General features: G+C 46.8%; 1 protein-coding gene across 6 annotated transcripts in view; it reads right to left on the bottom strand.

Annotated features, from left to right (window-relative positions):
- The window catches only part of LOC140428112 (E3 ubiquitin-protein ligase Midline-1), a 572352-nt gene that overhangs the window by 222110 nt on the left and 322410 nt on the right, over positions 1 to 27832 (bottom strand). The window contains exon 1 of one of the 6 annotated variants that reach the window (XM_072514189.1): positions 12171 to 12313. The exons of the other annotated variants lie outside the window; for them this stretch is intronic. The gene's annotated coding sequence lies outside the window, so the exon portion shown is untranslated. Of the gene's footprint in view, positions 1 to 12170; positions 12314 to 27832 lie in introns of those variants that run through there. 6 annotated transcript variants of the gene reach the window in all.

The raw sequence follows: 27832 nt of genomic DNA, 5'->3' as shown, positions 1-27832 counted from the left end.
ACAGCCAATCACAGGCAAGAGCATACACACTACAAAACAGGGAACACGACACTTCCGGCTCATTCCAGCAGGAGACAGCTCAGGGCACAGAGCTCACAGCAAGCCACTCAGACATCCACCATGGTCTGAGTGCCACTCCAAGATTAGTATTAGGAATAGGTCCACAGATTCAAGGGTTATGATCGAACCTCAGTAACTAGTTTACCACTGTAAATATATGTTAGTAATAAAACTGAGTTGTACCATTCACAACCGTGTTGGTTCGTCTGTGTAGCAGAGCACCCAACACATCAGTAATATGTGGAAATTGAGGGTGAGAGGAGTAGTGTTCAATTATATAAGGTAAGGTTGGAAAGTCCAGTGAAGAATGGTGAAGTGGTACTAGGAGTAATAGATAAACGATCTTGATCCAGGAATACAGTTTATCTTGGGTAATGATATAGCTGGATCGCAGGTGGGAGTGATGCCTACTGTGGTTGATAAGCCAGTGGAAAATCAGACAACTGAAGTGTTGAAGGACGAATATCCTGGGATTTTTCCAGATTGCGTAGTAACAAGGTCGCAAAGTCACAGGTTAAGACAAGAGGAGAAATCAAAGTGTGAAGATGAAGTTGAAGTGCAATTATCAGAAACGATTTTTGATCAGATGGTTTAAAAAGAACAAGAACAGGTGGAGGATGAGGCCATTATTTTTAGTTCAGGAAAATTGGTGGAGTCACAACAGAAAGATGTAGAAATAAACCGGATGTATCAGAAAGCAGACACAGAAGAGGAATCTGCGTGTATACCAGAGTGTTATTACCGTAAAAGTGATGTCTTGATGAGAAAATGGAGACCTTTACATATGCAGGCGGATGAAAAGTGGGCAGAAGTTCATCAAGTAGTATTGCCGGTAGGGTATAGAAAGGAGGTGTTGCGAGTTGCACATGAAGTACCAGTGAGAGGTCATTTGGGAATAAGGAAAACTCAAGCTAAAATCCCAAAACATTTTTATTGGCCTGGACTACATAAAGATGTAGTTAAATTTTGTCAATCATGTCACACATATCAAGTGATAGGGAAATTTCAGGCAGTGATAAAACCAGCGCCCTTAATACCCATTCCAGCAATTGAGGAACCTTTTACAAGGGTCCTAATTGATTGCGTAGGACCGCTTCCTAAAACGAAAAGTGGGAATCAATATCTTTTGACTATAATGTATGTGTCTACTAGGTTTCCAGAGGCCATTCCAGTACGTAATATTACAGCTAAAAGATTGTGGAGGAGTTACTTAAATTCTTTACTAGATATGGACTATCCACAGAAATACAATCGGATCAAGGATCAAATTTTACCTTATTCAAAGAAGTTATGTATAGCTTAGGAATAAAACAATTTTAATAACTGCGTACCATCCAGAATCGTAGGGAGCATTAGAAAGGTGGCATCAGACATTAAAGACATTCATACTGTTTGCAATTAGGAATGCACCTAATGAGTCAACCAAATTCAGTCCTTTTCAACTAATTTTTGATCATGAGGTAAGAGGACCACTTAAATTGATTAAGGAAAAATTGGTGAGTGAGAAATCGGAAATTACATGATTGGATTACGTGTCAAATTTTAGGGAACGATTAAATAGAGCAGGTGAATTGGCTAGACAACATTTGAAAGTTGCACAAAATGTGATGAAACGGGTCGAGGACAAGAAATCCAAAGTTCGTAGTTTTGCCAGTGGAGATAAAGTGTTAGTGTTGTTAAAAGTGGTAGGTGAACCTTTAAAAGCTAGGTTTTGTGGACCGTATCAGATTGAAAGTAAATTAAGTGAGATGAATTATGTGGTACAAACACCAGATAGAAGGAAGACTCACCGAGTAGGTCATGTGAACGTGCTTAAAAGGTACTTTGAAAGGGAAGGAGAGAAAAAGGAGGAGGTTTTAATGATTCTAACACAGTGACGAACCAAATCCAGATGACTGTGAATTTGACATACCTCAAATTAAATTGGAAAATAAGGATGTTCTTAAAAATTGGGATAAATTGTTGAGTTATCTTCCAGAGGTTACAAACAAACTGACCTGAAAGAGTTATTGATATCACATGGGCAAGTTTGTAGAGATAAATTGGGAAGTACTAAAATGGCTACACATGATGTAGGTGTGGGAAATGCTGTTCCAATCAAACAACACCCATATAGACTTAACCTTTTAAAATTGGCACAGGTTAACAAAGCGATTGAGAGTATGCTTAAAAATGGCATAATTGAAGTGGGTTGCAGCCAATGTAGCTCACCCATAGTGATGGTACCAAAACCAGATGGTACCCAACGGTTGTGTGTGGACTATAGAAAGGTTAATGCAGTAACAAGACTGGACTCTTATCCTATCCCACGTTTGCAGGATTGCATTGAGAAAGTGGGACAATCAGCTTTTATTTCCAAACTGGATTTACTTAAAGGTTACTGGCAGGTATCTTTAACCGAAAGGGCGAAGGAGATTTCAGCTTTTGTGACTCCAGATGGTATATACCAATTCAAAGTTATGCCATTTGGCATGAAAAATGCCCCAGGCACATTTCAACGGTTAACTCACAAAGTTGTTTCAGGATTACCCAATTGTACGGTATACATCAACGATCTGGTAATTTTCAGCCAGACGTGAAAAGAACATTTAAAACATCTGATTGAGTTATTGGATCGACTTCAGGAGGCGGGTTTGGTGCGAAACCTAGCCAAAAGTGAATTTGGAACAGCCCAAGTCACTTTCCTTGAGGAGTTTCCAATACCCTCAACACGAAGGGAAATAATGCGATTTCTTGGTATGAGTGGATTTGATCGAAGATTTGTGCAAAGGTTTTGTCGCGTGATTGCTCCACTGATGGACTTGCTGAAGAAACGTCAAAAATTTCAGTGGACAGCGGACTTTCAACAGGCATTTGACTGCCTGAAAGCTGTGATAACCAATGCTCCTGTGTTGGAGAATTACAAGAGACTCTGTGATCAGATTGAACTAAAGTATCTGACTTTAAAGAGAAATGCCGAGTCGTAGAGAAATGGATGGATCGTGCAGAGACCTTCTTGTCCAAAGAGACTGTCAATCGAGAAGGATTCCAGTTGGAGGAAGAAGTTTAAAAAATGGACTATATTGTTATACCTGTTCGCGTGTTGTGTTTTTTGAAACAAAAATGTATATTTACTGTGTGAATTTCTCAAAGGATAGTGACAAGGTGAAAAATGAAACCATCTTGAAGTTGATGGGTTTTTTTTTTCTTGGGGGGAGGTGTCATGTGAGAGTACCTTTAAGAAATGGGTGTTTATTACTGCAGTGATGTCAGAGAGTGGGTGGAGCTGGGATGTCTGTCAGCTTTTTACTTTCAATTTAGGCTGTTGCTGCAGGGTGTGTTTTAGTTTCGTTTTCAGAGCTGGATAGCTGCATTCACAGCCAGAAGGGGTAGTAGTCTCTCTCTCTGTAATCTAAAAACTGTAAATCGATCCTTTGGTAATTTAAAACTAATAACTGCTCTCAGTAGTGACTATAAACTGATGTGCTTCTGTTAAAAGTTATTTTTTAAGTCTTATGGATGTTAAAAGGACAGCTTAAGCATTACTTAGTGTTGCATTCTTTGGGGGTTGTATTTGAATTGATGGTTGCTAAGGTGTTCACTGTATGTTTGAAAAGGTTAACTTGAGTTCATAGAATAAACATTGTTTTGCTTTAAAAAATACTTTTCCATTTCTGCTGTAGAGTGGACCGTGTGCTCCCCATACCACAATCTATTAAAAGTTGTGGGTCAGGTGAACTCCATGATACACTTTGGGGTTCTCTAAATCCTGGCCCATAACAAAACATAAAAGGAAAGTTTGAAAATGTATTTTTTTTAAATTACGTTTGAACACTTCTGTTTGTTAGTTGCAAAATAATAATCATAATAATAATAATCGCTTATTGTCACAAGTAGGCTTCAAAGAAGTTACTGTGAAAAGCCCCTAGTCGCCACATTCCGGCGCCTGTTCGGGGAGGCCGGTACGGGAATTGAACCCGCGCTGCTGGCCTTGTTCTGCATTACAAGCCAGCTGTTTAGCCCACTGTGCTATTGGAGATGAGAAAAAAAGGGCATTTGGAGACAAGAGATCTTGTAATGAGAACTCCAGGATTATGTCCAGCCAGAGTTGGCAACCCAGCACTACCAACAATTCAAGGTGGTGACTGGAAACTAGGGACGAGCAATAAAAGACCGCCTTGCCAGTAATGTCCATATTCCGAAAAGGGAGAAAAGAAAACTTTTGAGAGGGAGCATTAGAATTTGCCAAATCCGGTAGATCAGAGATCCTGCACAGATTTATAAACACTTGTGATCAGTCTCAATGTTTTTAAACCAAAGCAGAAAATGCTGCAAACACTGAACAGGTCAAGCAGCATCTGTGGATGGAGCAGTGGAGCTAAAGCTTTCTGTGTTAGAATTGAATGGTAAATACAAATGAACAGCATTAAGAGGACAGAGGAAAAAGAATGTTGGGAGAGAAAATACAAAGTAGACACATGCAAATACATCAACACAAAGACACACATACAGAAAAATAAATAAAAAGACCTGTAAACTGCTGAAGTGAAGAACAGGAGATGCTTAAATGGCCATCGTGATTGCGAGATATAAGGGATGAAATCTCTCCCTCCTGCCAGCAGTGGGAATCTGGTGGACGGGGCAATCAATTTGGCATGAGTCAACAAATCAGGGCTGGATTCTCCGCACCCCGACGCAGAAATCGGGGCCGGCACCGGTTCGCCAATTCCCTGGCACCGAAAAGCGGCGTCACCTGGGCGCCACCTTAGGCCATTGCCAGAGGCCCGCTCCGACATCCTCTGCCCCTGGCCAAAGTCCCAATGGCGTGGATCTAACCTGGTCCTGCCGGTCGGGATACTCGTGTGGCGGCTGCGGACTCGGTCCGCGGGCGCCCTGGTCGGAAGCGGGTCGATCGGAGGCCAGGGGGGGGCCTTGTAGGCGGCCGAGGAATGATTGTTCGGGGGTTGTGGGTCGAGCACGTGGCCAATCGGGGGGTCTCTTTTTCAGATCCAGCTCCGCGGTCCGAATCCACATGGAGCCCGCCGCCGTGTGCATGCGCGGCCTCTGACCCGGAAGTGCGGGGGTCCGTATCTGCAGCAAAAACTACGAGATTTACTCCAGGTCCCTGCTAGCCCCCTGCAGGACAGTGCATTAGTGTCCCTTTAATCCAGGATTTTCAGGAGTAAAACTCCACCGTTTTGACGCTGGCGTGGGGACATAGTCCCAGTAACGAGAATCCAGCCCCAGGTTCCTGACGGCAAGAAAATAGCTTGAAAGGTGGGTCGGATTTCCCAATGACTAATGTCGGAGACTCCAGCGTTACCATCTCATGGATGCCAAGACTGGGCATGTGAGCCAGGGCCAGCGGAGAGGGGGGTTGTGAGACAGAGGCAGAGTGAAAGACCGTCCAGAAAGCATGTTGAAGAGACTGTCCTGGAAAGGGTAAAAGACTGTCTGGGTGCTGTTAATTATGGCGCCAAGAGCTTTAGCCCCAAGGGGTAACCACCATTTCCTGCCTGCCCCACCACAAAATTTGTCAAGCTCCTCATAGATTAATGAGCTGAACAGCGGAAGATCGTTCATGGTCAGCTATTCCCCTGCACAGTGGGATCATTCCGACTTTCCCGCCCACCACTGGACTTTCGTTACCGGAACGGAAGATTCCACCTCGGAGGCGAAACAAGATTTATCAAAGAAATAAAAGATATTCAGAAGACAGAGGGAAAATGCCTGAAGGGGTTAGGGGCTGAAACACATCCAAACAGAAGCAAAACAATCGCCACATCTAGAGGCTGCTCTCCCCTGGTGATTTAACCTGAGGGCCACCACACCTCAGGCGAGGGGCAAGGTTGAGAAGGCGGGGCCTTCATGAATAACCTTAGGCGGAATGGGAATTGAATCCGTGTTGTAGGCATCGCTCTGCATCATGAACCAGCCATCTAGTCAACAGTGCTGACCGATCCCTTTAAATGGAAGCAAGTACACAGAGCTCGAAAACAGGAGCATGTGTCAGCTATGGCTCAGGGATCGAACCCTTACCTCTTGAGTCAGGATATTGTGAAGTTTTGTCTTCAATTAATCTTTATTATTGTCACAAGTAGGCTTACATTAACACTGCAATGAAGTTACTGTGAAAAGCCCCTAGTCACCACATTCTGGTGGCTGTTCGGGTACATGGAGGGAGAATTCAGAATGTCTAATTCACCTAACAAACACGTCTTTCAGGACTTGTGGGAGGAAACCCATGCAGACACGAGGAGAACGTGCAGACTCTGTACAGACAGTGACCCAAGCAGGAATCAAACCTGGGACCCTGGAATTGTGAGGCAACAATACTAACCACTGTGCTACGGTGCCGCCCATGGGAACTGGTGCTGACACTCCAGTGCTCTATGAAAGGAGTTCTATACCTGTAAAGGTGCCATCTTTCAGATAGAATGTTAAATTGAAGTACTATCTGTCCTTTCAGGTGGGTAAACAAAAGATCACATGGCACGAAGTCAGGAGTTTGATGGAATTCTCTGGGCGAGAGCAGCTCTGCTAACACTCAAGAAGCTCAAGACCATCCAGGACAAAGCAGCCCGCATGATTGGCACCAATTCACCAGTTTAAATATTCACTCACTCCACGAACAACAGGGCAGCAGTGTGTACCATCCAAAAAGTACACAGCAGCAACTCGCTAAGGCTCCGTCAACAGCAGCTTCCAAACCTCCGACCTCAACCAGCTAGAAGGACAGAGGCAGCAGTCACATGGGAACACCGCCTCCTGCAAGTTCCCCTCCAAGTTACCCACCGCACTGACTTGGAACTGGGTGAAGAACTCCCTTCCTAATGGCACTGTGGATTAACCTACACCAGATGGACTGTGGCGGTTCAAGAAGGCAGCTCACCACCACCTTCTCAAGGGCAATGAGCGATGGGCAACAAATGCTGGCCGAGCCAGCAATGGCCATATCCCATAAAGAATAAAAACAAATTCAAAGAAGAGCAGGGGAGTAATTCCTTGGGGTCTTGGACAATATTTCTCCCACAACCAAAATCGCTAGAAATTGAAAATACTGCAGATGCTGGAAATCTGAAATGTAAACAGAAAATGCTCAAAAGTTCAAACAGCATCTGTGGAGAGAGAGATGGGATTTTATGGTATATGGCAGAGTAATGGCTCTCGCCAAGGAAGCCGTTCACAATCTCTACGTGGATTTTCCCTTTCCCAAAGCCAGTTTGAATCCATCACCAAGGTCAATGGGATGCCTTGGTGTGTAGCAGCAGTGATGTAATACTTTAGAGTTTAATCAATTATTGTGATTATTTTATATTTATCTTCATCAAAAAGAAAAACAAATCTTATGAAAAACATTAAAATGCAGAATTCTTGTATCATCACGGAGAATTTGACATTCTTCAAACTAGAAGGAGTTAAGATATATTGAGTCTAAAGGGGTTAAAGGATATGGGGGGGAAAGTGGGATTAGGTTATTGAGTTGGATGATCAGACATGGTCATAATGAATGGCGGAGCAGGCTCAAAAGGGCCAAATGCCCTCCTCCTGCTCCGACGTTTCTAAGTTTCTATAAAATTAGTTCCTCAGTGCCGGTGAGAGCAGTAATTAGTAAGTTAGTACAATGTTAAAAACCCACTTACCCCTCATTCAGCAATGTTTTCATTTCTGAAGGGTTTTTATAATGAGGCTCACCAGTATGGAGTGGAAATTTCTGTCAATTCAATTGTTTTCCCATTGATTGCAATCTGGGGTGGTGGGGGTGAGGCAGGAATGGGGCCAGGATCTGGTGCCTCAATGTTGCACCCTCTGGAAAAGTGTGGAAGGAACAGCGACGTTTTGAATTTTCACATTGTTCTGAGCAAGTGTGGACTTGAGGCGTTGCAATCAATGACAGTGGACCGATGATGATTAAGGCTTCACCTTCACTGTCATTTCAAAATCCAAGACAAGGTTTCTGCTCAATGATCGTTGGTTACCTCGGTTTCCCTTTCCACAAATGATTCCTAACCTGCTGAGTATTTACTATTTTAATCAAACATTCGGTGGTGGGAGCTTGCTGTACCCAAATTGGCTACTGTATTTATTTCATTACAACAGTGACTACTCTCCAAAGTGACTTCATTGGCAGTCAAGCGTTTTGGAACATTCTGAAGTTGCGGGAGAGGCTATGTGAATGCAGGTCTTACTTTCTCATGCTGTCTGGCAAAACAGCAGGAATCAGTGCCCCATGGTAACCAGCGCAATTTGGTTACACTCCAGCTGCACCTCTATTCATATTTGCAGGGTCTATAAGCTTGGCTGTTGGCCTAGTCTGTGTGGATTATGTAAGTGGATTTGCATTTCCATGGGGTTACGGGGTAGATTCCACTTCACTCAAACAGACACTTGACCTACGTGAATTTTCCAGTCGTTTGGTTTGGATGTGATAGATTTAACTTGTGATAGGTTTAACTTAAGTCTCCCACCGCACATCATATTCGGTTTATTTTTTTTAAAAGCTGATTTACTCATTGTTTTCATTTTCAATGACTAATATTGCGTGTGTTAGACCGGTTTGTTTCAGTCCTACACCCAGGTTAGATTAAATTACATGCACATCAAACTTGTCCATTGGCCTGTACACTAAGCATTACCCAGGAAACGGGTGTCAGACTTCAAGTGGGCGAGAATAATAAACTCACTTGAATCACCTGCTGGTATTTCAAATGGCGATGTTCCAAGAAAAGTGCCGGCAATTGTTTTTGTTCTCTCTCTCTCTGGAGCATGGTGTTGGTTAAACAGAGCCAGCGGGAAATGGAATAAGGCAGAAATGTCCAGGAGTATATCGGAGCAGAGTTGGCAACCCTAGCTGGAAGTGACACAAGTTTTCTGCCTTTTAAAAAAAATTTTTTTAGTATACCCAATTCATTTTTTGCAATTAAGGGGCAATTTAGCATGTTCAATCCACCTACCTTGCACATCTTTTTGGGTTGTGGGGGCGAAACCCACGCAAACACGGGGAGAATGTACAAACTCCACACGGACAGTGACCCAGAGCCGGGATCGAACCTGGGACCTCGGCGCCGTGAGGCAGCAGGGCTAACCCACTGTGCTGTCCTTTTTCTGCCTTTTCAATGGCTTCCTCTGGAGCAGCAACTCGCAGCCCAATACTGCACACAATTCGATGCATGAATTGGTGCTCCCACTCACTGAAATCACATGGTGTATGTACACAACGGGGCACCTTTCTGAGAAGGGAGTTGAAGATGATCATTGAGCCATAGGTGAAGCAAACTTGGCTGTGGATATCAGATTTTGACACTGAGCAATTCTTATTCCCCAGCATGAGGGTTCTTCATCTTGGCAAAGTTAAACTAATTTACTCAAAATGTATGCACACAAAGGTAAGAAAATATCTGATAGGAAAAGACCAGCAGGGCCATCTGGACTGGCCGTTTATCAGGTCAAGACAATTACTACCCAGAACTTTATAATCTACTAGATTAATCAGAGACAAAAATACATCTGAACGTTTCCCCTCTGACCCCAATGAGTCCAGGAGACCACGCTGCTGGCCGTGATTAACGTCAGACAGCACCTACTTCTTGGACAAGATCGTCTCTGCTTCAGCCAAAAACAGATCTAGCTGTTGCCTGAAAGAATATAGATCCACTACGCTCTGGGAAAGAAATAATCTCCAAACATTCAACCTGCTCTTATAACTTGTAATCGACAAATTCACAAAAACATGCTAAAACAGAGCAGACCCCAACACTGTGGGATAGCTATTGGTCATTATTTCTAGGCTGAGGACTGGGTCAAAAGGACCAATTACAAGGGGACTATATTCTGCACCCCAAGGTGACTGAAATAAATTGGATGCCATATTTGGCCGTGGACCAATATTCAGGCAGCTTGAGCAGTCACTTTAAACAGGCGTTAGGCCATGTGAATGTGCACCGCTTTATGCAGCCTCAAAATAAGCACAATTTTTCCAATCCTACCTTTTCATGGAGTCAGGGGGCCACAGGAATATTCCTCCCATCTCCACAACACCCTTGAAGGAACACTGCTGGCCTTCATTTAGATTATGGCAGATCTCTCACTCAACTCTGCTTATCGGCCACTGCACCATATCTCTTGATACCCTTAATAAAAACCTGTCAACTCCATCTTGAAAACTCTAATTGACCCCCAGCATCTGTAGCCTTTAGGGGATGCACTGTTTTGTAGCAACAATTCAAACTCTAGATCTAAGCTGCAATGTGTAATACTGGAATGTCGAATCAGGTAAGGGACCAATCATGACAGATGAGCAGGCAGATGCTTCTTAATAATATGTATCTTGACCTGGTAGAAGGACTCTCACCTCTTGAGTCCATTAGCCTTGGGTTCAAGTCCCACTCCCACAGACTTGAACACATATCCAGACTGATACTTACAGTACTGAGGGAGAGGTGCACTGTCAAATACATCACAGTACTGAGGGAGAGGTGCACTGTCAAATACATCACAGTACTGAGGGAGAGCCGCACTGTCAAAGACATCACAGTACTGAGGGAGAGCTGCACTGTCAAAGACATCACAGTACTGAGGGAGAGGTGCACTGTCAAATACATCACAGTACTGAGGGAGAGCTGCACTGTCAAAGACATCACAGTACTGAGGGAGAGCTGCACTGTCAAAGACATCACAGTACTGAGGGAGAGGTGCACTGTCAAATACATCACAGTACTGAGGGAGAGCCGCACTGTCAAAGACATCACAGTACTGAGGGAGAGCTGCACTGTCAAAGACATCACAGTACTGAGGGAGAGCTGCACTGTCAAAGACATCACCTTTCATAATAACAATAATAACTTATTGTCACAAGTAGGCTTCAATGAAGTTACTGTGAAAAGCCCCTAGTCGCCACATTCTGGCGCCTGTTCGGGGAGGCCGGTACGGGAATTGAAGGCTGCTGGCCTTGTTCTGCATTACAAGCCAGCTGTTTAGCCCACTGTGCTATTGGGTGCAATAGTAAACCAATTCCCCACCTGACTTCTCAGACGGGCATCAAAGATCCCATGACAGCATCTAAAAGAAGAATAGGATCCTCTGGCCAATATCTATCCCTCAACCAACATCACTGAAACAGATTATCGAGTCACAGTTGTTTGAGAGGCCTTACTGTGTGCAAATTGGCTGCTGCGTTTCCCCTTTACAGTCATAATGACACTTGAAAAATATACATCATTGGTGGTAAAGCATTTTGCAATGTGAAATGTGCTACATAAATGTTAGCTGTTCCTTTCTATTGAGGTTACAGGTAGAATAGGTACTACCTGGGAATTATCCTGTGACAGTAATCTAACCAGACATCTCAGGTGCTAACACTGTCTATCAGGTTTTGCTGCCGCCTCGGAGGCTATGGGGATAACTGGGTGTTAATCAGTGAAGCAATCCAAAGTCAAGGATTAAAGCTTCCAGTGCAATCATTGCATCTTTATCAAGTCCTCACCAGAAAGAACCCCAGCCTGTATAAAATTCAATCATCACTGTTTTAGTCACACAATCACTCAGCAGCAAATGAGATTCCAAAGCTCATTCCGAACAAAACATATTCCTCACTGCACTCAACCATAAACAGGCTAATAAATGAGGCACAAAGTCCCTGTTTTGAAAAAGAGTAAGCCCTGATTACAGCCAACCGTACTGATCAAAAACTCTGGGACTTCACAAGTAACCAGACAAGGCATGTTTAAAGCTGCAGCAGCTACGGACTGGACACTTCCCAAAAGAAAAGGCCATACCTATCCAAGGAAAAGTGTCTGTAGTTTGATTGATTTCCAATGGAGCCTGTCACTGTCTGACAGGAACATAAGATGATACATGGAAAAGAGAGTAACTTTGAAAATAATGGCAGCTATTTGACCCAGGAGCTCCATACTTAAATATACACACATTGCCAGTCTATATTTAGTAATGGTTGAGAAAGCAATTCATTCAATGTCCTGAATATATTCCAACCGTGAAATTTAGTAAAAACAAATTCAGACTGGTTGCTAGCTTGACTGTGTAAGGTAGAACTCCTCCCCCCCCCCCCCCCCCCCCCCAACAGACCCAGAAGCCTGACCATCAGCATTAACAAGTAGCCATCTGATACCCACCAATGGATTCCAACCCGGTTCTGGTTGTCTGGACATAGCTAGGATTAAGGTCACCATCATAACACTATCAAACTGGAGGTTTCAGCAGCCCGTTGTCCAACTGCCTTTAGTCTGAGTGATCCACAGCCCATTCTCCACTGAACTAATAGGCTAGTCTGAAACACAACAGGAAAATCGGATTTACTGCTCTCTACAATGACAGGAAAACCAGCTCCACCTAAAACTACCTCCGTCAAAGAGTGGCAGGGAGGGGAGGGCTGGGCGGGACCTCGTCAGCCCGCCTGCCACTCACTTTCCAGCTAAGTCTTTGCTTTTTGTCTCCTCTTTCAGCTGAATAAACAACAGGTATCACATTGTCCTCAAGAACGTCACCATAACAATAACTTCTTGTCATCAGGCCTTTTGCAGATTTCATTTTCAGACACGACAGGGAGGAATGGAGACTGCTGTAATGTAATTGTATACACAGCAGCAATGATTCGCAAGCTTCCAATGGGAGACAATTAGTTCCCCGTGAACAAATATCAATTTACTAAGCACAATCCTGACATCACCCAAAACTCTATAGTGTATATCAGTCCAGAAATATACCATAGAGAACAATTCAGCGAGTAATGAAATGTTATATAGTGTATTGCCACTCATAGTGACTGTCATAATATCCACTCATGTATATAATGAGATGCGGATAGGCAGTGATTGACACACAGGATAACCAATGAACACACACGACACATAACAACCAATCACCAGACAGGACACCACCATTATAAAGCACACAGGGCATTAAGACTCTCCCTCTCTCTACAGGACACAGCTGCTGAGATAGTAAGAGTGCACAAGCCAGTGAGCACTATCACCATGAGGTAGAGAGTTAGTCTGGTCAAGCCAGTAGGAGGTTATCAGTTAGATTGACAGAGTGTCAACTCACAGCAGACTATGTACAGCAATCATGAAGTTCAATAAAACAGTGTTGGACCATCTCCTGTGTCAGAAGCCTGTTTCGAGTTTCACTGTATCCAATTGCAGTCAACGTTGAACCAACTTACTTAACACATCAGTGACAAACCACAATAAACCCTTGGGTGTGTCACTGTCCAACTGAAACCCGAGAGTGCATCACAGTCCGTACAGAACCCAGAGAGTGAGTCACAGTCCATACTGAACCCCGAGAGTGTGTCACAGTCTGTACTGAACCCCGAGAGTGTGTCACAGTCCGTACTGAACCCAGAGTGTCACAATCCGTACTGAACCCAGAGAGTCTGTCACAGTCCATACTGAACCCCGAGAGTGTATCACAGTCCATACTGAACACCGCGAGGGTGTCATAGTCCGTACAGAACCCAGAGAGTGAGTCACAGTCCATACTGAACCCCGAGAGTGTGTCACAGTCCGTACTGAACCCCGAAAATGTGTCACAGTCCGTACTGAACCCCAAGAGTGTGTCACAGTCTGTACTGAACCCCGAGAATGTGTCACAGTCCGTACTGAACCCCGAGTCTGCACAGTCCATACTGAACCCCGAGAGTGTGTCACAGTCTATACTGAACCCCGAGAGTGTGTCACAGTCTGTACTGAACCCCGAGAGTGTGTCACAGTCCATGCTGAACCCCGAGAGAGTGTAACAGTCCATACTGAACCCCGAGAGAGTGCCACAGTCCGTACTGAACCCGGAGTGTATCACAGTCCGTACTGAACCCCGAGAGTGTGTCACAGTCCGTACTGAACCCCGAGAATGTGTCACAGTCCATACTGAACCCTGAGAATGTGTCACAGTCCTTACTGAACCCCGAGAATGTGTCACAGTCCGTATTGAACCCAGAGAGTGTGTCACAGTCCACACTGAATCCCGAGTGTGTGTCACAGTCCGTACTGAACCCCGAGAATGTGTCACAGTGTGTACTGAACCCCGAGAGTGTGTCACAGTCCGTACTGAACCCCGAGAGTGTTTCACAGTCCATACTGAACCCAAAGAGTGTGTCACAGTTTACACTGAGCCCCAAGAGTGTGTCACAGTCTACACTGAACCCTGAGCGTGTGTCACAGTCCATACTGAACCCCGAGAGTGTGTCAGTCGGTACTGAACCCCGAGAGTGTGTCACTGTCAGTACTGAACCCCGAGAGTGTGTCACAGTCCACACTGAACCCAGAGTGCGTCACAGAAGCCACTGAACCCTGAACCAGACATTGGCCTGCCTGTAACAGGCTGATAGCCATGTTTATGTTGCATGTTGTACATTCCTTGCGTGTCTTTATATGTTTGTGATCCAGTGTAGGAAATTAAATGCTTTCCCCATGTTTTTATCCAGTGTTGCCATCAAGCTCTCCAAGGCCATGCAGAATGTAGGTTGTTTGCTGTCCCCGCAGTTCAGTAGCAAATGTAAGCCTGATATCAGAGGAGCCATCCACATTCAAGAATGGCGGCAATTCAAATATCCACACTGGCCAACCTCAGGATTCCTAGTACTATGATTGCCATCCTTCCAATTGGTGGCCATGCAGCACCAGGGGCTAAACGTTGCAGGGATCTAACAGTGCAGTTTTGTAATGGGACGTTTTTGAGTCCATTTACTTCAGAATGTCGCCACCAACAGCTCGACTTTCATCAAGAGCATTGTCAAGTCAACCGTGGTTCAACTAGTATCGCTCTCACCGATGAGCCAGAAGGCGTGAGGGGTTCAAGTTTCACTCTCTAGACTTGCGCACGTAAAGGCTGACACTCCAGTATGGTACTGAGGGAGTGCTGCACTGTCGTTAAGCCAAGTCCCTGTCTCCCTGCTCAGTTGGATGTAAAAGAAATCCCACGGCATTTTCACAATAAATAAGTAAATCAAGCACAGTAATTGTTTTGCAAATTACTTTGTTTGTGATGTGCATCACAGATTCTGGTCTCTCTCGAATATGGGAGACGATATCAATTGGAGCAGAGAAGGCTAGGAGCAGATCAAAGTGGAGTTCATGAAAGTTTCTGATGACTTGAATAAAGAAAGGCTGACTCCTATGGTTGGGCAATCAAAAAGTGCACCTATTGATTTAAATCGCTACTGTGAATAAAAAGAGAGGTTGGAGAAATTTGTTCTTCATAGGGTCACTAGGGTTTTTTAAAGGGGAAGTTAGATTAATATTTGAAACAAATGAGGCTATGAGAAGAGAGTGGGATAATGAGATCAGTTTGCAATTGGCAGAGGGCTATGGGGACAGGGCAGGTTTTGGGGCTAGTTTGGGTTTGATACACGGCTATCGGGATGGAGTGGAGTAATGTGATCAGCTTGGAGTTGGCAGAGTATGATAGGAACAGGGCTGCAGGAAGACAATGGAGGAGCAATTTGTTTTGGATTGCTATCGCAAAAGAGCCAGTCGAGACATGCTCATCTGCTTCTGTGCTGTAAACATCGATGGCTTTATGGACCCCACCACATTGAACACAATGCCTGAGCAGTTTATTAACGTGAGTGATTAGCATGCACACATTCTTCTTCTAAAGTCTGCCTCACCTTCGACCAAGTACCGTTCTGCTGGCTGATTAGAAATTATGTAAGATATGGAGGCATTCCAAACATGAAAGATCCATAGGGCGGCACGGTGGCTAGCACTGCTGCCTCACAGGTCCAGGAACCCGGGTTCAATTCCGGCCTTGGCTGACTGCGTGTGGAGTTTGCACTTTCGTCCCCATGTGTCTGCGTGGGTTTCCTCCGGGTGCTCCGGTTTCCTCCCACAGTCCAAAGATGTGCAGGTTAGGTGGATTGGCCATGCTGACCCTTAGTGCCCAAAAGGTTAGGTGGGGTTACTGGATTACAGAGATACGGTGGAGGCGTGGGCTTACGTTGGGTGCTCTGGGCAGCACGGTGGCTCAGTGGGTTAGCCCTGTTGCCTCACGGCGCCGAGGTCCCAGGTTCAATCCCGGCTCTGGGTCACTATCTGTGTGGAGTTTGCACATTCTCCCCTTGTTTGCGTGGGTTTCGTCCCCACAACCCAAAGATATGCAGGGTAAGTGGATTGGCCATGCTAAATTGCCCCTTAATTGGAAAAAAAATGAATTGGGTACTCTAAATTTATTTTTTTAAAAGAAAAAAAAAGTAGGGTGCTCTCTCCAAGGGCCGATGCAGACCCGATGGGCCGAATGGCCTCCTTCTGCACTATAAAGTCTATGATTTACTAATTCCCCCAAAGTAACTTCAAAGGCTGAGCACAGGCACAGCCAGATTACCTGGACAACTAAATACAAACAGGTACAACCGCAACAATTTGCATGTATATAGCCTTAAAATGAAGCAAATTGTTCTCAGAAGCTTTATCAGACAACATTTGACACAGGGTCACAAGGAGACTTCGAAAAAGTTTGGTCAAAGAGGTAGGCTTCATGAAGGATCTTAAGGAGAATAGAGAAGTGGAGAGGTTTAGGGATGGAACACTAGAGGTTTAGGGCCTAGACAGCTGGAGGCACGGCCACCAATAGCAGAGTGTTGTAATCGGTGAAAACTGAGGGCTAGAATTGGAGGAGACCAGATATCGTAGGGCTGGAAGAGATTAAAGAGCTTGTGAAGGGCAAGGTTATGGAAGGATTTGACACAAGGCTCAGAATTTTAAAATTACAGTCAATATGCACGTGATGTGGCAAGAAGCGACTGTGCAATTGTACTCACTGCCCTCGGTCACTTACGCAACAAAGCCCCTCGTGAACTCCGATCACAGTCAGCAAATTACTGCCTATCCTTGCCAAAAAATTGGAGGAATACAAATTTTCAATGTGCTGCCAGGGCAATTGCTGGAGCACGAGGAGAATCTAGGGAGACGTGACTGCACCCCAGTGCCTTCTTAATCAGTGGCAGCCTTTAGCCTGAGGGGTCTCTTAGAACACCATCTGCTCCCAGTTCTGTTTAGCTTTGCAGCCTTTTAGTACACAGGGACAGGTCTGAGCAGAGTATGGATTTCTCTCTCGCCTTCTCCTTTGTTCCTTTGACCCATGTTCCTCGGGGTTATAGGACGAATGACTGCTGCTTTCTTGGCATCTCAACCTTGCCGTGCATACGTGAGGGTAGACCGACTGACTATTAGTTCAATTATGGATTCAGTGAATTAAAAGTGATAATTCATCCACCACATGATGTGAAGCGACTCATCATATCATGGTTGCCTAACTTTAAGGTGGAGCAGATCCTTCCTGCTGCTGCAAACTGTTTATCTGACAAGCTTCCTCGGCTTTCATTGATCTGAATCTACCCCGACCCATCCTTGTTAGGACTGCAAAAGGATTCATCTTCTGGAACTTTCTGGCACTGATAACAAGGACAAACAAAATTGTACTTTTATTCCACCCCCTCCCCACACACACAACCCATCCCCCGACTTTCGGTTTACTCCTGGATTACTATTCATTAAAGGAACAAATGAGCCTTAGTTATTGGAAACAATTATTTTCTGGATGAGATTGTGGTCCAAGAAAGAACAATGAGATTTGCATTGACAGAGCTCCTTCCGCAATCTCAGAAACCACCCTCAATGCTTCACGGACCATTTAGTACTTTTTGAAGTGGCGTCCACTGTAGATAAACACAACAGTCACTTGTGTTCAGCAAAATCCCACGAACAGAAGATCATGTGTTGGTTGAGTGAAAAATAATTGCCTGTGTCGCCAAGACAACTCTTGCTTTTCCTCCACTCCTGCCATGGGATCTTTGACCATCACCTTTAGGGGCTGGTTTAGCACAGTGGACTAAACAGCTGGCTTGTAATGCAATACAAGACCAGCAGCGCAGGTTCAATTCCCGTACCAGCCTCCCCGAACAGGCGCCGGAATGTGGCTACTAGGAGCTTTTCACAGTAACTTCATTGAAGCCTACTTGTGACAATAAGCGATTATTATTATTATTTCAATGTCTGACCTTAAAGGCAGCCTCATCTCTGACAGGGCAGCACTCCCTTAATGTTGCACTGAAGTGTCAGATTGAATTATATGGTCAAGTTTCCGGAGTGTGGCTTGAACCTACAACCTTCCCATTCACAGATAAGAGGGCTCCCACTGAACCAAATCGGAGACTTGGGGGCGGGGAAAATAGTGAGGTGTTTAGAAAGGAGGTGGTACTAAAATAATGCCTTTGCCGTCTGTTCAAGGGCTAATTTGAACCATGGACCAGAAACTCGTTGTAGCACCAAGTATTCCGATGACTAGACCGGAAACCCCTCTTGTAGGTGGGACAGCTGGACACATGCAATCCCCTGACAGCCAGCCAATTAGGTATTCATGGTGAGGTGCCTGGCCAACCATGGGGCAGGGCCACACAGGGTGTAGACTTTCCTGCTGTTACCTCGTGGCCTGCCATATTTAAAGGGAACCTTGAGAGGTATGTATGGCCTGCAATTGACCAGGCTCTGTGTTTGTGTGTGAGAGCGACTACAGCTGCCTCTAGAACCTTCTTTCCCGTGCTCCAAAACTCTGAGCAAAGAAAAACAACTACTTAGTCCAAGTTCACCAGAAGGACTACCTCGCCTGCTGCCCGCCACCCGTAACCAGTTAGGTACACAAAGGAGCATGTTTCGCATTTGCCACAGAGTTAATTACAAAGATACTATTTAATCCTGGAAAATTGTGTTTTCATGAGTAAGCATGTCATGCTAATACGTTAGGAAGAGCTTCCCGCCACTTTATGTTGAAATTCGATACGCCCCAACTGTAATTTCCTACTTTCATCGGGCTGGTTTAGCTCACTGGGCTAAATCGCTGGCTTTTAAAGCAGACCAAGGCAGGCCAGCAGATTCCCGTACCAGCCTCCCCGAACAGGCGCCGGAATGTGGCGATTAGGGGCTTTTCACAGTAACTTCATTTGAAGCCTACTTGTGACAATAAGTGATTTATTTATTTATTTATTATTATTTATCTTTGGGAAGCTGACATTTTGCTTGCCGCACATGTAGGTACGCCTGCTGCCAGTAGCAGTGGAAGATTCCAGCCTGGATAAAATAAGCATTAACTGGTTTTCATATACAACTGGCCAAAACAAAATAAAAAATAATCTCCAACGAGCAGTGAGCAAATTTCACCTGGACTAACAAATTATAAATGAGTTGAGTAAACTCGACCTACCTCAGGCAGTCATTGAAGCGCACGCTCAAAGATTTCAGACTAACTGGAGCAGTACTCCTATTTACAAAGGCCGAATCACAACAATGAATCTCAGTAAACCACCCCGAGGGGATAAACGTGAACTCTGTTTAATATGAGACATTCGACTTCCAAACCACATTCCACTGAAACTTGTGTAGATTCACCTTTGGAAAGACATTCATCTCAATCCAATTCAATTACTACGATTGAACCTCCATCCTCCTCAGCTGAGCCCCGAGTTAGAGAAGATGACAGCAGTCTTAAATTATTGTCTCGCTGCATGAAATGTCAGTTGAAATTTCATTCAAAATTTGGGGTATTTGCTTCAAGATTGAAATGAGGTGATCTTGGTGAGTATCGCCTTACTCCTCACAGAGTTTTCCTTTCCTCTCTTATTTCACTTCTTGGTCTGATGCATCTTTCTGGGTCATGGCATACAGACCAGGTGGGAAACCTACTCACAGGTCCCCAGCACCTGCACAAGAATATCCTGTTTGATTTGATCTCATTTCCCGTTTGCGTTGACTTCTTTCCTTTGCTCGTCATAGCTGAAGTTGAGCCTAGAAGGGGATGGTGAGAGCAATGGTAGACATGAAGTCACATTCCGACTTCTGATGGCGGCCATGGAGTGAGTGGTCACACATTTGGTGGCTCCCACTCAAGGTGAATCTTATGGGTCCTTCCCTACCCGTATGGGGGTGTTTTTGAGGGCGAAAGGTGTGTGAGTGCCCAGGGAAGGTAATACTCCTCTGGTGAGCCTGGTGCATGAATAAGAGGACGGGAAGTGCCACGTGAAAGAGAGAGCAGCTGGAGCAGGGCAGTTTTCGTGGTGCGCCACAGGTCAAGATGGCGGAGGGCAAGCTGGCAGCGCTGCCCGCCCAGTGATCGACGGAGCAACTGGTGGAGTTTTTAAATAATAAGTTCCTGCAGCAGAGAAAAGAGGCCTCGGAGGACCTGACTAAGGTGGTGGTGGTGCCGCTTAGTGCGATGATTGAGAAAGTGGCTGGAGGCTCAGGGCCTGCCGATTCAGGAGTTCAAGGAGGTGGTGGGGGAGCAGATGGTCTCGCTGGTGGCGGAGTTGGGGATGGTGGTGGACAGCCAGAAGAGGCTGAGAGAGAAGTTGGAGGACCTGGCGAATTGCTCCAGGCGACAGAATTTGAGGGTACTTGGGATGCCAAGGGTTATCAAGGGAGCAGATGCTGCCAGGTGTGTGGCAAAGATGTTGGGAGTAGTTGATGGGGGGAACGGGTCGATCGAAGTGGATCGGCCGAAGCGGGCGCTGAGGAGGAGGCCGCAGGTGGAGGAGCCATTGAGGGCAATGGTGGTTGCACCATTTCTTGGACAAGGAAAATATTTTGAAATGGGCGAGGCAGACCAGGAGGTGTACCTGGGAAGGGAGTGAGCTGCCGGTTTACCAGGACCTGGGTGCAGAGCTGACGAAGAGGAGAGCTGGATTCAACCAGGGAAAGGCTGCACTCTTTGTTTGGTGTTCTGTACCCTGCTCGCTTGTGGGTGACTCATCAGACGCAGGAGGTTTATTTTGACTCGCCGGAGGAGGCAATGGACTTTAAGAGAGACCATGGACTGGGAGGAGTGAGGGAACATTGAACTATGGAGACGAGCTTTGTGTGTATGGTAAAATGTCTGGGGTGGGTATTTTGGGGTGGGTTTCAACGGGGAAGCGGTGATGGTGAGTGTGCTTTGTGTTCTTTGTTTGTTGGTGGTTGGGAGGGGGTTGGAATGGAGGGGGATGGGGAGGTTACAGGCCTTGGGCGAGGGCAATAGTGCTAGCTGGGTGGGCTAGTTAATGGAAGTGAAGTGAGGGGTTGCCAGGAGGAAGGCCTGGGGGTGGGGGTTCTTTGTTTGGGGGTGGAGTGGCAGGGAAGGGAGGGCTGCTGACATGTGTGTGGTTGGTGTGGCGCAGTTCGGAAGGGGGAGATGGTGGTGGACATCAGAGGTTGGGCCTGGAGGGGCGCGTGACATGGGCTGGCCCAAGAAGGGATATGGCTGATTCGCAGGGGCGGTGGGGATCCCCCGACCAGGATGGTCACATAGAATGTGCGAGGGTTGAATGGGCCAATGGTCACGTGTGATCACGCACCTGAGGAGTCTGAAGGCGGACGTGGTGTTTCTGAGGGAGACACGCCAAAAGCTGGGGGGTCAGACAAGGCTGAGGAAGGGCTGGGTATGGCAGGTGTTCCACTCAGGTTGGATATGAAGACGAGGGGATTGGCGGTGTTGGTCAATAAGAGGGTGGCGTTTGAAGTGAGGAGCATTGTGGCTGATCCCAGGGGTAGGTATGTGATGGTTAGTGGGAAGCCGGAGGTGATGCCTGTGGTCCTGGTTAATATTTATGCCCCGAATTGGAATGAGGTGGATTTTATGAGGAGAGTGTTGGGGAGGATTCCGAATTTAAACATGCACCGGTTGATTATGGTGGGATTTTAATACGGTCTGGGGGCAGCATGGTGGCACAGTGGTTAGCTCTGCTGCCTCACAGCGCTGAGGACCCGGGACACTGTCAGTGTGGAGTTTGCACAGTCTCCCCGTGTCTGTATGGGTTTCACCCCCACAACCCAAAAAGATGTACAGAATAGGTGGATTGGCCACACTAAATTGCCCATAATTGGAAAAAAATAATTGGGTACTTATATTTTTCACAAAAATAAAACAATACAGTCGTGGACCCAAGCCTAGATCCATTGAGCCCAAAGCTTTGCAGTGGCTAGGAAGCTGAGGGGGTTCATGGAGCGCACAGAGGGTGCGGATCCGTGGAGATCTTGGAGGTTGAGGGCGAAGAAGTTTTCATACGTCTCCCTAGTGTACCGGGTGTTTTTCCGGATCTATTTTTTTCGTAATGGATAAGGCGCTGCTGGCGGGGGTGGCAGACTTTGGGTATTCAGGGATCATGGTCTCTGACCACGCGCCGCACTGGGCGGATTTGCGGGTGGTTCAGGGGGATAACCGGCCACAGTGGAGGTTGGATGTGGAGCTGTTGGTGGGTGAGGGGGTGTGTGAGGGGGTGAGGGCTGCCATTCGGGGCTACATGGAGGTGAATGATACGCGGGAGGACACAGCCGCCACGTTGTGGGTGGCACACAAGGCTGTAGTTAGAGGGGAGTTTATATTTCAATTCGGGTGCACAGGGAGAGTGTGGAGTGGGAAGAGAGGGCAATTGGTTGAAGAGATCTTGAGGGTGGATGGGAGTCGCTTGGTGGTACCGGAGGAGGGGTTGTTGAAGGAGAGTCGGAGACTCCAGATGGAGTTTGGGTTAGTGTCGATGGGGAACATGATGGCGCAGTTGCGGAGGGGCAGTGTATGAGTACAGGGAGAAGGCAAGTAGGATGCTGGCCCATCAGCTGAGAAAGCAGACAGTGGCAAGGGAGATTGGTAGATTGAGGGATGAAGGGGGTAAGATGGTAATGGATCCAGAGGGGGTGAATGGGGTATTTTAAGCCTTCTATAGGAGGCTTTATGAGTCGGAGCCCTGAGGTGGAAGACGGCATGAGGCAGTTACGGGATGGGTTGGAGTTTCCCCAAGGTGGAGATGGGGCGGGTGCAGGGTCTTTGGCCCTGATTGGGCTGTGGGCAGTAATGGATGGCACAGGGTGATGCAGGCGGGTAAGGTCCTGGCCTTGACGATGTGGTGATATACCTGTGAACGATATTGTAGATTGTTGGTGGTGTGACCTCCAACCTGCAGGTGGTGGTGCAGATCCACCATGCGGGCTTGAGACAGTGGGCATGTGACCAGGCACTCCAATATAAGCCAGGGCAGATTCGGTGATCCGTGGAACACCAAGACGTACATGAGGACAGTCGTGCCTAGGGGTAGATCCACAGGAGTATAAAGGAACTCCATGATAACAGATCGCTTACCTTACCATGAGTGAATTAATAAAGGATCATGGTTTGGAAAAGTCACAAGTAGTTCTATGGATTCCTTGCTAGACATCGAACATCAAACACAACAGGCAGGGTTCCCGGTTGAGTCTTATAAGAAGTTTGGCGCGGAGCTGGAACCACTCCTGGTCAGGGCGTGTAATTTTTAAAAAAAGTTAGAGTACCCAATTCATTTTTTCCAATTAAGGGGCAATTCTGCGTGGCCAATCCATCTACACTGCACATCTTTGGGTTATGAGGGTGAAATCCACGCAAACACGGGGAGAATATCAAAGCAAAGTGGGAGGAAGAGATGGCAGAGGATATGGAGGAGGGGTTCTGGTGTGAGGTGCTCCGGAGAGTGAATGCCTCCACCTCGTGCGCGAGGTTGGTACTGATACAGTTGAAGGTGGTGTATAGAGCATAACTTACAAGGGCGAGGATGAGCCGGCTCTTTGAGAGGGTAGACGATGTGTGTGAACGTTGCGGGGGGGGGGGGGGGGGGGGGGGGGGTGGTCCTGTCCAAAGCTGGAGGATTACTGGAAGGAGGTTTTTAGGGTAATCTCTAAAGTGGTGCACGCGAAACTGGGCCCGGCCCCCGGGAGGCCATATTGGGGGTATCGGACCAGCCGGGGTTGGAAGCGGGTGCGGAGGCAGATGTTGTAGCCTTCGCCTCATTGATCGCCTGAAGGCAGATCCTGATGTGATGGAGAACAACCTCTCCACCCTGTGCCCTGGCGTGGCAGGGGGACCTGTTGGAATTCTTGACTCTTGAGAAGGTTAAGTTTGAACGGAGGGGAAGGATGGAAGGGTTCTACAATTCATGGGCGTTATTCATTATGCACTTTCAAGAATTAGATAACACCGAACATTAGTGGGGGTGGGGGGGGTGGGGGGGGGTTGGGAGGGTTGGGGGAGGGGGGACAGTGTGTGTTAATGGTGACAATGGGTGATTCCTGATTCCTCTTTGTTATTTGTTTATGTTAACATGCTGGCTGCTGTTTGGGGGTTTGGTGGGAGGATGGGATTGTTGTTGTTGATATGGGGATTGATATTGTATTCGTTACTGATTATTGTTTATTGTTGGTGGTTGTAAATTTGGGAGAAAATGTGAAAAAGGAGAATAAAAATATTTTTTTAAAAACACGGGGAGAATGTGCAAACTCCACACGGACAGTGATCCAGAGCCGGGATCAAACCTGGGACCTCGGCGCCATGAGGCAACAGTGCTAATCACTGCACCACCGTGCTGCCCATGTGAGAGTGTATAATGAGGCAAGGGGTTCAGGGCAGCATGGTGGTGCAGTAGTTAGCACTGCTGCCTCATGCCTCTCAGGATCCAGGTTCAATCCCCGCCCCAGGCACTGTCCATGTAGAGTTTGCACATTCGCCCCATGTCTGTGTGGGTCTCACCCCCGCAATCCAAAAAGATGTGCAGGATAGTTGAATTGGCCCCACTAAGTTGCCCCTTAATTGGAAATAAAAATTGTATACTCTAAATTTATTTTAAAATATAATGAAATGAAATGAAAATCGCTTATTGTCACGAGTAGGCTTCAATGAAGTTACTGTGAAAAGCCCCTAGTCGCCACATTCCGGCACCTGTTCGGGGAGGCTGGTACGGGAATTGAACCGTGCTGCTGGCCTGCCTTGGTCTGCTTTAAAAGCCAGCGATTTAGCCCAGTGTGCTAAACCAGCCCCTTGAGGCGAGGGAAAGGGGGAGCTCTGCCCTACTTTGTCGCAGGCTTCTATCTCCCTTATTCCTAAAAAGGGTAAGGACCCAGAACAGTGTGGCCCATACCGCCCAATATTGTTTTTGAATGTCGATGCCAAGCTATTGATGAAGGTGATTACATCACGGATTGAGGACTGCGTGCCAGGGTTGATTGGGGAGGATCAGACAGGTTTTGTGAAAGGAAGGCAGTTGTCAGCAAATATCCGGAGGTTACTTAACGTGATGCTCTCGCAGGGGCAAGAAGTTGAGGTAGTGGTGGCGATGGACGCAGAGAAGGCTTTGGATTGGGTGGCGTGGGCGTATTGATCAAGGTGTTGGGGTGGTTCGGGTTTGGACAGGGGTTGTAGATTGATTACTGTTTCAGGTCACAATGGCGAATGTGCAGGTGAGCTGAGTGAGATCAGGATACTTAAGGTTTCTATGTTGGACAGGACAGGGGTGCCAGCTCTCACCGTTGCTTTTCGCCTTGGCGATAGATCCACTGGCAATGATGCTCATGGCGTTGAGGGATTGGAGAGGGATTAAGCGGCAAATGGTCGAGCATAGGGCTTCGCTGAATGCAGACGGTATGTTATTATTTATTTGGACCCGTTGGGCTGCTTGGGGGGGGGGGGGGGGGATTATGGGAATTTAGGTGAATTTGGCTGGTTTTCAGGATACAAATTAAACATAGGAAAGAGTGAGGAAAGGAAGTTTGGGAAGTTGCCGTTCAGGGTGGTGGGGACGAGCTTCAGATGACTTGGTATCCAGGTGGCGCAGATTTGGGCCTAGCTGCATAGGTTGAACTTTGCTTGATTGGTAGAGGGGATGAAGGTGGATTTTAAGAGATGGGACGTTTTGCCGTTGTCACCGGTGGGACGGATGCAGACAGTAAAAATGATCGTGTTGCCTCTCTTTCTGTTCGTGTTTCAGAGCCTCCCAATCTTTGTACCCAAGATGTTTTTCAGGAAAGTTAATGGGTTGATCTCGAGGTTTGTGTGGGCGGGGAAGGCCCCACGGGTGTGCCGTGCTTTTATGGAGGGGAGTGGGGGGGATCTGGGGTTGCCAAATTTGAGAAATTATTATTGGCCTCAAACATCGCAATAGTGAGGAAATGGGCTGTGAGGAGAGGTCGGTTTGCGGATGGGTGGATGCGGCATCGTGTAGGGGAACGAGTTTGAGAGCTTTGTTGCGGGTCGCTCTGCCGTTCTCACCGGCCAGGTACTCCGTTAGTCCAGTGGTTATATCAGCTTTGAGGGTGTGGGAGCAACATACGCAGCACTTGGGTTGGAGGGCATATCATTGTGGGCACCTATTTGTGATAACTATAGGTTTGTGCCGGCGAGACTGGATGCGAGGTTCCGGGGGGTTAGTGGTGGGCGAATATTGTGTACTTCAAGGACTTGTTTATCGGGGCAATTTGCAGGGCTGGAGGAATTGTTTAAGTTAACCAAGGGGAATGGTTTTAGGTGCCTGCAGGTTTGGGCTTTTGTGAGGAGAGAGGTGCCGTCTTTCCAGGGTTGCCGCCTCCGGTGCTGCAAGATACGTTCTTGTCGGAGGTCGAAATAAGGGAGGGAAAGGTGTCAGATATTTACAAGGAACTGATGGAGTGGGAGGGTGGAGGATGTTAAGTGCATATGGAAGGAGGAGTTGAGAGGGAAGGTGAGGGCCAGGATATGGGCTGAGGCTTTGCGGACAGTGAATGTGTCCTCATCATGTGCGGGTTTAAGCCTCATCCAGTTTAAAGTGGTGCATAGGACCCACATGACGGTACTGATGATCATCAGGTTTTTGATGGTGTGGTGGGGTGGATAAAGGCGTGGGCAGTGCATGGGGTGGGGGGGGGGGCGCAAAGCACTTCAACGTGTTTTGGGCGTGTGCATGATTGAGGGGGTTCTGTAAGGGGTTCTCGGATGTTATGTCCAAGGTTCTGGGGGTGAGGGGGTGCCCGAGTCTGGAGGTGGCAATATTTGGTGTATCGCAAGACCCAAGAGTGCGGGGGGAGAGAGGCCAATGTATTGGCGTTTGCCTCCGATAGCCCGGAGACGGATTTTATTATATTGGAGGGACTCGGAGCCGCCGAAAGCAGGGGTGTGGGTGAGCGACCTGGCAGAATTCCTGCGATTAGAGAAGATAGTGTTCGCTTTGCGCGGTCGGTATAAGGGTTCACTCAGAGATTGTAACCGTTCATCGATTTCTTCAAGGAGGATTGAGGGTTCAGCGAGGGGGGGGGGGATTTCGTGGGGGAGGTAAGGGAATTAAAAATGGAAAGGCAGGTCATGCTTTGGGGTCGGTGTCGGGGGGCTGGAGGATTGGGGTTGTCAGTTGGGTTGATGTGATGCTCTTTGGTCGTTCTTTTGATATTTTGTATATTTATATTTTGTTGAAAAGCCTTGAATAAAAAATATTTAAAAAGATTAAGACCCATTCCATCCATTAATGATCCACATCATGCTTATCCAACTCCATCAACTGGCACATTGCTTTCAATTCTAATAATGAAGTGCTTCCCACTAACACAGTTGGCAAAGTAATTGTGCAACAAATAAGCAACAGATGGAAATTTGTGGAACAAAGTATGAGGCACAGCAGGCCCTTTGCCCTTTTGTAAGGTCTGCATAAGCTCTGGTGTCCTCGAGGTGAGAAATATACCTCTAAACTCTGGGCGCGATTCAACTAATTAGGAACAAAGTCCCATAGCGAGTGCCAAGAAACACATGGCTTTTCAACGCGACTCATGTTGTATAAGGGGCATCAGTGGGGAACACGTGGCCGAGGCCATACATAGCTCCCGATCACCTAGGCCCCTGAAGCGACGCTGAGCCACACCAGCCCGAACGCACTATGGGAGGGCCCCCAGCCCCCTACCACACTCCTCCCAACACCCACAGAGGGCCTGCTTGGCCCCTTGGCAGTGCCAACTTGGCAGTGTCAGACTGGAACCCAGATGGCACTGCCAGGGTG

Source organism: Scyliorhinus torazame, chromosome 8 (assembly GCF_047496885.1).
Source record: "Scyliorhinus torazame isolate Kashiwa2021f chromosome 8, sScyTor2.1, whole genome shotgun sequence".
Classification (NCBI taxonomy): Eukaryota; Metazoa; Chordata; class Chondrichthyes; order Carcharhiniformes; family Scyliorhinidae; genus Scyliorhinus; species Scyliorhinus torazame.
The sequence above is the reverse complement of the archived record's forward strand: the minus strand, read 5'-3'. Positions and strand labels throughout refer to the sequence as shown.